Source organism: Anoplopoma fimbria, chromosome 24 (genome assembly GCF_027596085.1).
Source record: "Anoplopoma fimbria isolate UVic2021 breed Golden Eagle Sablefish chromosome 24, Afim_UVic_2022, whole genome shotgun sequence".
Lineage (NCBI taxonomy): Eukaryota > Metazoa > Chordata > Actinopteri > Perciformes > Anoplopomatidae > Anoplopoma > Anoplopoma fimbria.
The window spans coordinates 6,525,546-6,535,685 of NC_072472.1; positions in this window are offsets into that span (position 1 = coordinate 6,525,546).

Below are 10,140 nucleotides of genomic sequence, written 5' to 3' on the forward strand. Positions count from 1 at the left end.
AACCAAGACTCTGTGTGTGTTTTTGGCCTGGTAAATTTATTAACATACCTGTGTTTTGGGGAGGGACAGCAGTGTTAATGTTATTGCATCTTGTTGTTGTGCTAATGAGACACAGGTGGGATTGCAGTCACCTCAATTGCTTTACACACACACACACAGACACAGACACACTCACATACTCAAAACCTATTGAAACACCAAAAATAAAGCATTTAAAGGTTTAGGAGTTTGAAAGAGGGAGATTAAAAGAAGTAACCACCGTAACATTTTCACTGTTAACTAACCCTGCTCCTGGTGGCAGCCGGCACAGCACTGACATTGAACGTGAAGCACCGGAGAAGAAAAACAGAAAGGCCAGTGCAACGGCAAGACTTATCACAACGGGAAAGGACTCTATTGCCTACATTGAGCTGGTTATTCTGTATTAAAAAAAACCTGCATCTACGCAGTAATTTTGGTGGGAAAAGGGTATAGGCTTCCACCAAAAATGCTCATCAAATATGTACAAAGAGAAAAACAAACATGCAAGTAATAATGTTTAGTGCGCGAGAGCATCCAGAAAAAAACAAGAAAATTCCTGTGTATCAGAAATGGGAGCATTCAAGGTGTTGCAGAGATGCAGAAATCACAGTTGCTGTTTAGCTCAGCTTCCAAGAAAATCACTTCGCTTTTAGCTTCAGGCTTTGCACACAGATACAGTATGAGTGATAGCAAATGGAGGTTTTGAACTTATCTCATTAGCTCTCTTTTAGCCTTCTTTACGAAACTATATCTGTCACTTTTCATGTGAACAACCGAGTGCAACATTCCGAATGCTTTCCATGAGACTGTTCTGAAAATGTGCTGTGCTTATTGTTTATTAACTGTATCCCAATTAGCGGACGTCTTGGCGACAGCTAATCTTCCTGGGGTCCACAGAAAAGACAAAACATAACACATACAATAAATATACAAACTCCAATTAAAAGAGTACAGTCAGAATAGTTAAATTAGTACAGTCAGGTACAAAGTATAGTCAGAAAATAGGATATATAGTATCAGTACAGACAATATACGTTATAATTTGGTCATTGCATTCATAACTTCTCCACAGAAAGATCAGTCGTCTACAAAGGCAATGAAGTCCTAGTCATATGGCCAGTGGCCTTAGGTGAACCTTTAATTATTATATTTTTTTAACAGTTTGTTACCTGTAAATGTTATAAGAGGAGGTAGTAAGTTCCAAGCCATTATTGAGCTAGCTAGCTGCGTTGTCCGGAGTTTTAAAACTCCCTATGACTGCTGGCTTTTTGTCTTCCAATTTGGCCATACAGAAGAACTAAAAGCATGAATTCCTGAAAACATCTCAATATGTTTAAATATTTCTTTAAGATTTGCACTCCTGCATGATGCAGTACAACTTCATTCACCAACTGAAGCAACGGTATAATTAAGGCAAAGATGGTTAATTACAACAAATACATGTCGCAGATCACTTGTTATATAAAATACTACTACTACAAAATCAGACACCCCAACTTGAGATCCCCCTGGACCAGACCCTCCATCCCTCCCTCATCTTTATCTGATGACATCAGTGATATGGTCGGTCCCTCCCAGTGCCTCGAGGTCCAGATAGCATTGATAGCCTGCTGCATACTGATGTGAATGCTAATGGAGAATACCAGGGCTGGTTGGTGCCTGACAGCTGATAACAGATTGGGGAGGAGGAGGGGGTGATGTTGGGGTTGAATGATAATCATTGGGGTGAGGTAAGGTTAGGAGGGTATGTGAGTGGAGGGAAAGTGAGGTGGAATAAAGGTCAGGAGGAATGTGCGAGGTGTGGCCGGTCGCTCATTAGTCCACTTCACAGCAGGGGCACATTATGGAAAACATCAGCTCCCATTTACATTTAAATTTCAGACTGTTTAGCGAATGCTCCTCTCCAAGATGTCAACAATAGAGCATCTTAGTTTAAAGTTACATGTGTTTGTACTGTTTTTACCAGAAATCACTTAAGGGAAAATTATCGAGCTTAGAATTTGAGGCGTGTTTGAGCCTCTGGCCAATTCCCCACCTCTCCATTATCTGGCCAATCACTGCAGAGCATGTGCATGGGTGTGTGGTCGATTCTGTTGTGTTAAATGAAAAGGAATTAGAGCAAATTTATTTCAAACACCCAGTTAATTGTCTGAGCTTTCAGTCAAGCTGATTTCCATCAGAGCATCAGGTCTGTTTAAACCAAAAGCCCAGACATTAAACTGGGTGTTTTCAATGGAGATAAAGGTGCAAATGCATTGTTATCTTTTTCATTCACACAATTATTTCGTCTCCAGCAGCCTCTTGACTTCTTCGAGTGTGGTGGCTTTGGAAATTGCAAATCAGAGCAAACATTAATGAGCATTTCACAGCTTTACAGATTATCATTTCTCTTAGTAAGGCGTCGATCCACCAGGATCCACCAGGAGTTTCCACAACAAAAATACATAGAAACATGTGCAGGTAAACATCACAGTGAAGGAAAAAGGTCAACTATAAAGCTGGAATCATACAGGATTCGTGGCATCTTGTGGCTTTAGTTCGGTAACATTGTCTGCTAGTCTCGAACCTTAAAGGCCATTGACTCCCACGCTGGACGGGTTGCTGAAGCTCCCATTGTTGTGTGTTTGTGTTAATCATTACCTGCGATGTTCGCAACACAATGGGACAAGCTGAGAGTACGGGCTTTGTGATGCAGGGGGAGCGCTGCTGCCAAAACACTGAGCTGAAAGAGGGACAGAGCCGAGAGGGATGGGGGGGGGCAGAAAGGAACAGAGAGGGCAGAGGGAGGAAGGGTCCCAAAGTAGGAGACCAGCTGACAGGTGGTCCTGTCAGTACAAACGCATGCTGTGAAGCCAAACTTTGTTCAAACCCAAATAACTTTACTTAGCAGAGAGTCCAAACTTTCTAAAGATACCAAATATTTCAGCATGACGTTTGTGGAAATTTGTGCAAAAAGACATTTAGCTTTTACTTAATTTAGTCTCCATCTGATGAAGCGATGCACCCATGAACAACACAGAGTCTTAAGGTTGGATTTAAAACATCATAAAGCTTTAATGAAGAGCTGGAACAGGGTTCAATACATATGTAACTGTCAGAATAAGATGATTTTAACAAATTTAAAGCTACTTAAAGGGAAACAAAGGGGATTAAAACCATCACAGGTCTCAATAAATTCTCAGATGTTAATGCACATGCTCTTCAGTACTTTGAATCATGTTTTAAATAGATTTATATTCGATTATCTGTTTGGTTTTGTGCAGAAAATGCTGCCGGAAATCCAGTGTTTTCCCAGACTTAACACCTACAAAACAAACAATTTCATTTAGAAAAACAAACGTTATATCTCACACCAGATAAGATAAAACTTGATTGATTCCTCAGGAGGGAAATCTCAGCCCAGAGAGAAACATAATAGAAAAAGTAGATACTGATAAATACATCAAAGTTAGCAGAATGTATACAGAATGTTACACTACAGCAGCGTGCGTAGTGTAACGGAATTGCAAAACCAATAGGTACGTTTTCTGATAAAAAGTTGACACAGTGTATTTGGAAAACATATTTACACGCAGATGAGTATATTTGCATAATGAATGTAATTAAGAACAACCTCAAAATTGTAAAAAAAAACATAAATATTGGCCTCAAACTGTCCTGTAGACTTCCTGTATTAGCACTAAATGTTGGCATTGGATGTAAATCGATTCAATATGGATACAATTCCAATATACTCTAGTAGAAAGTACTTTTTTACAGTATATTTTTCAGGTTCATGTACTTAACTTGAGTGGTTCCATGTTACACTACTTTATACTTCTACTCAACTACATTTATCTGACAGCTTTGCTGATTCAGATTATTAATACACAATAAAAATCAACTAGTAAACTAGGACAAACTGTTATTAATTAAGCTATCCAGCAGTATATAACCTAAATAAAATTACAGCTTCAACATTAAAGTGACGAACACATTCATGCATCAATAATTATAATTCACTAATATTATATTATTTTGAAATGTGCCATTCTGCATTATGAGTACTTTTACTTTAAGTGCATTTGGCTGATAAGGTAAGATTAAGTAAGGATTTGAATGCAGGACTTTAACTTATAATAGAACATTTTCTCAGTGTGGTATTCATACTTATCCTGAAGTAAATGATCAGCATACCTCTTCCACAGCTGACTGTATTGATATACATTTTTGTATATCAATACAATACACATACACACACATACACACACCCAGCTGTTTACATGAAGATGGATATCAATGACAGCCACTGTTATTCCTCGCCTCTTCTCTCTTTCTTTTTTTGGTTCCCTAATCACATCCAGCAGGGGAGTCCCTGTTCCCCCCTCACACACACAGAAGGCTGAACCCTGCCTGAACCCTGCTGCTTTAATTAATCTCACTGACTTTGTTAATTATTTGTTTGGCTGGCTGACTGCCTGTGTGTGTGTGTGTGTGTGAACATGTCCCTCTTTGAAGTATTTGGGACGTATGCCACGGCTGAAACAACCCCGGCACTCATGATAACCTCGAGCAGAAGAGGAGGAGGATTCCCTCTTTTTCTTCTCGGTGACGTCGCTCGTTTGTTGTTTATTTATTTATCTGTGGCGAGAGAGAAATGTGAAGTGATGTTACAGGATGCTCCTTGTATCACCAACATATAATTAACAGGAAAAAAGAGGATGTTGTGCTTTTTGAGGACTCACGCATGCTTCTTGTTTGGGCATTAAGGATCTACTCTTCTAGTATTTTGTTGATTTTTCTTCAGAGATCGTCTATTTTTGCTGACACAAGCCAAGAACATCCAGTTTTCAGCCACACTAGTGCCAAGGCTCACAGGATTGCAGTAAATTCCCCCATGAGATGAACATTTTTGGATTGCAGTAAAATATCTGAAGAACTACTTTTTGTTATAAAATTTGGTGCAGACTTTCGTGGTTCCCAGAGGATGAATCCCGCCGACTTTGGTGATCCTTTGACTTTCCTCTAGCGCCTTTATCAAGACAAAGCCTTAGTATTATTAGATTTTTAGTTTGGGATATAGCACAACCACCTTCATGATCAACAGATCCTAATACAACGGTTAGTTTGATATCTTATGAAAAGTCACACCTCATGCATTCAGTCTTTTTAACATAAACTTCCATCTCCTCAGGAAACAACTCTGTTAGGTTTAGGCAACAAAACTACTTGGTTACATTTAGGAAAACATCGTGAAATACTAAATTAGGTTTTGACATCAAAATTACTCAGTTAAGTTTAGTAGGAAAATATTGTTGTTTGGCTTAAAATGTACGGAAGTGCCATTACTGAACTACAGAAGTTACTTGACAAATAGATCAACATTGACTTCTTGTTTCACACGGGGAGCGATAAAAGCAGCCTCTTGGAGGGAAAGATTTCTGTTTGTCTGACCCATCCATCTCCCATCTCTCCCAAACTCTGTGCTTTTGAGCTTGTTACACTTCCTCGTTAATGATTACGTGCATAACACACACAATTATTTTGAGGGATATCTAGGATATAGAACAAAAACTCCCGCACACTGTCTTCTTCACTTGCGTGTAAATGTATTTTAGTCACGACGTTTCGGTGCGTAGACCTTCATCAGGTTATTTTACATGGAAGTGAGGATGCATGCATTTAAATAGCATTTGGGGTTCGTAAATGGGTTGGTAGACCAATCCGATTGCCCCAATCACATGACATCAATAAGTCATCCACAAATTTGAACCATCGACAAATAAACAATCAATTTACATCATATGTGGCACTAAAAGCCTACAAACATGAAAACATACACATAATACATAATATATATGAGGTATGTCTTCAATCAAAAACCACATAAAGATAAATATAGAAATTGTAGAAAGGCTATAATGCCAAGATCAATACTTTCCTATTTCTTTTGTAGGACAGGATTTTTAGGAGTTTGCATAGGTTATCTTCTAAAGTCTGTCCCTAGAAAAGAAAAAGAAAGGACGGGATATCTAGGAAAAACGCTTTTTATTTTTCGTAGGTATTGGTACGAATGCTGGATGAGACCACACTGAAAGGTTCCACTTGCTTAATGCTTTTCTGTGTTTTAATTTAAGGAAACAGAATAGAAAGAAGTGTAAGTTAAGTATGACTTTATGTAAGTAAAAGCATATTTTTATGCAGTTTATTCAAACGTGGTGTCTGTTGTTAAAGATGGTTGGCTGGCAACAGAGGGATTGCTGCTGTCCAAACACACTTTGTGATATACCCAGGATGTTCATGCAGACACGTGTTTGGTTAACCTCAATGCAGCAGGGGCTTGAGCGAACGCAGACTCCCGGCTGCAGTATTCTGGAGGAAATCCGGATACCGTGTTTCATATGGGGGGTATTATTCATGATTACAGTTCAATAAACAGAGAGAGAGGATGGAAACTGATCTTAGGTCTGACTCTCTTGTCTTCTCTCCACTTCTTTCCTGTCTTTTGTTCCTTTCTTCTTCTCTCCTCTTCTCATATGTCTTCTTCTTTTTTTGGAGATCTTTCTGATATCAGCTAAAAAAAGCTCTACAGTCACATGTTATTCATGTCTTTTGTTGAACTTGAGCGTCTCCTGAACTGTGTTTTGCTTCACAGTGAATCTTCACTTTACAAAACCCAGAACAAACTTAAAAAAGTTGTAAAATAAAGTTTTCCTCCATTGTTTTGATTCATTGTCAGCAGTACTGTACTCAAAAGAAATTTTGAGGTACTTCTACGTTACTTGAATATTTCCATTTTTTGCTACGTCAACTGTACAATTTCAGAAGGAAATAATTACTTTTTACTCCACTATATTTACTATTAGTTACTTTTTAAATAAAACAACACATGATATGATGCAGTACTTCACTACTAATCTACGCAGTAGTACATTAAGAATCTAAAAATTGGCTTCACATTGATCAGCTAAAACCTTTAAAATACTCTTAAATGCTAGTAATTAAACAATTATATAATATTTTTTAAAAGTATAACAGTTTGAAAGGAGCCATTCTGCATAATGAGTACTTGTACTTTTGAAACTAAGTACATTTAGCTGATAATACTTTTGTTACTTACATTTTGTATTCAGGATTGGGGTAAAAAGCTCCATACAGACAAGACGAAATTCAAGACAGCAAAAAGACAAACACAGCAGCTGATCTAATCAGCATCAATGTTCACACCTGCAGTCAGTTAGTGGTGATACACAGGCGGCCAACTCCTCACCTTTCCTGTCATTTACATCAGGTCATAGATTTTCACATCACACCTGCTGTAACATTTTCCCCAACCCGGTCTTCTATAAAATTACTTTCCCCTACAACTAAACTGCATTCTCAATTACGTTGAAAGGGAAACGTTATTTCTCCAGGAATACGGACGCAGTTTTAAACACGTGGTTAACGTTGTGAATTGGAACAAAACAAAACAAAACAAAAATGTGACAAAACTAACTAGTTATGTTCAGTATAACATCATGGTTTAGCTTAAAATAAGTATGTTTCTTACAATATTTAAGAAACGGAAAGAAATTAAAATAAGTTCTGGGTGTTTGTCCCATCCATTGTCCTCCGTACATGGACTTCCGTGGACTATTACAAAAGCATGCTGATAATCGTATTGTATAATTGTAAATTTCCCCGCTGCGGGACTAATAAAGGATTATCTTATCTTATCTTATCTAATTATTAAGAAACCAGGCTGTTCCCTCTTACCAAATGCCTTAGATAAATTACGTATTTTATGTGACAATCTTGTCTCTTGTCATAGCATTTATACATTCGCCAACGCACACTTGGTGCTCCCATATTCAAAAAACTACACAGCAAAAGTGCCCTCATGGACTTATTTATGGTGGAAATAACATTATTAAGTGCCTTGTAAAGTGACCCAATTTGGAAGTGTCCTCTGGGATGCATTTTGTGATAAAGTGCCATCTAATCTGCCCTAAAAAATCTTTTGCAGGCTGGTGCCCCACCACATACACTACAGCTGGTGACCTTTTTTAGTTCATTTTTCCCCTCGCCCGTAAAACAGCCACTGATCCCAGCTGTATTCCTAATCTCTGTACCTCTGTTCTTCTTACCAAACACTACAGGTGACCAACCAGGTGTGCCCCCTTACATATGAACTCATACTGCTCAAGGAGTCAAATTAGCCGAGAAACAGATTTCTCTCCAGTTCTGGTATTATATGTTTTGCAAAATGTGATTTCAGTGTGACGACTGTGTGAAAAGAACCAGAAAGGAATCAGTTAAACCTGCATCACTGCAGTTGAAGCTTCAGAACATATGGAAAATGTGCCTCAAAAAAACAAAATACAAAACCTGCATATATGACAAGTTTTGTTGTTATCGCCCAACAAGAGTATACTTCTCTCATTCCTGTGAATGGCTGGAGACTCCATCTGGACCCACCAGGTCTCTGAAAGCCCTCAGGTCTTCGCTCCTCCACCCTGCAGCCTGCTGCTGCTGTGAACACATCAAAGGTCTCGAGCGCCCGGTGTCACAGTAGCTTTTTTGCTAATGGATCCGCCCTCTCCATTGGGGCAGGAAGCGAGAAACCTCCTCCCTTCACGTTAAGAGCCACGCACTCCAGCTCTCCGATGAATGAACCTCGCACAACATGTAGTCTGTTGTTGGCCTCCATTGACTTAAAGCCTCAACCAATAAGCCTATGATATTCAGTTTTATTGTTTATTTTTAAGAAAACATATGGTTTATCTACAATATTATCTACAAAGTGTCTAAAAGATGTGATACACAAGTAAGATAAATTCTAAAAAATACCATTTGCAAAACATTTCTTTTCAATTCAGTTTTTAATCAGTTTAAATAAATAAAAAACGTCTTTATTTGTCTGAAAAAACAACAACAAATAATTGTCTTGGTAGCCCAATTGTTGAACAAATAAGGAGCGTTAGACTTTTTCTAAGCGTCTGAACCATAAACTGTAATTGTAAATGGAAGATGTGTCCCCACTTCCTCCCGCTTTGCAGTGAAGCCAAAATATCCCGGATAAGAAATACAAAGCAATCTTGCGCTTTTTTCCGAAGCCATCAGCGTAGCAGCGATTAGGCGGTGGAGCCGCGGTATCAAGATTATTGCCCAAAGCGAGGCGAGCATGGCCGCAGGTTGTTAGCCCTGAGAGAATCACAGCTGCGTATCATGACTACTTACCCTCTTTTTGTAACACAAATGAAAACAAAACAAAAAATTAACATGTGAACATACACCAGTTTGAGAATACATAAAATGACAGAAACTATGTCCCATAAAAACAAAATGTCAAACTTGAATGTTTTAAGCTGTTTTCATGTTTCCTTGTTATGTGCGTTTTGCCCACCTGATTGGTCAATGTTATGAATAGATAATCATGTGATTGTGGCTTTTCAGGGAGAGAAAGGGGGGATGGTAGAAGGTAGAAGGGGGGATTGTGGTGGTGGATAGAGGTAAAGGGGCCTAAGGGTGACCGCTGGGTTAAGAGGTGGCTAAGCAGTGGAGGAAGGAAGGGTTTTGGATGGAGAGGCTGAGGGGGAGAAAAAAGGGTGAGCTGGAGGCCTTCCTGCCCCCATCAGCCACCATCCATTAGTACCTTATTACCTCTCGCTCTGTTTTCAGTTTTTCCATTTCTCAATTGGCATGTAAACAAATGCAGATACAACACTGGGATATGTACAGAAAATGCAAAAATCTGACGTCATATATATAAAAAGGCACTCCATCCACTTTTTCTTCAGTGCCATAGTAATAATAAAAGGGGATTGATTTTTGTCTGCACAGTGCGAATAGGAACTGCTAGTAGCCAAAGCAGCATGACTTTTTTGTAATACACTAAATATACTAAATTTATACAACAGGCTAAAACACAGAGACATTTCATCTGATTGGTTGTGGAATAAAGCTTGACAAATATTCCCGAATCCGTGCAGAAACTAAGGAGCTATTTGTGCACAAATAAAAAAGTTGTGACAAACAGTTACAAATGATTGTGCAAACAGGAGGTGAACATTATATCATCGGTCTCCCTGCTGTTCGCTGACCAGCAGGTGCTAATGATTTGAGTTGATTACTGCCTTTGCAAGAACTGCATGTTGC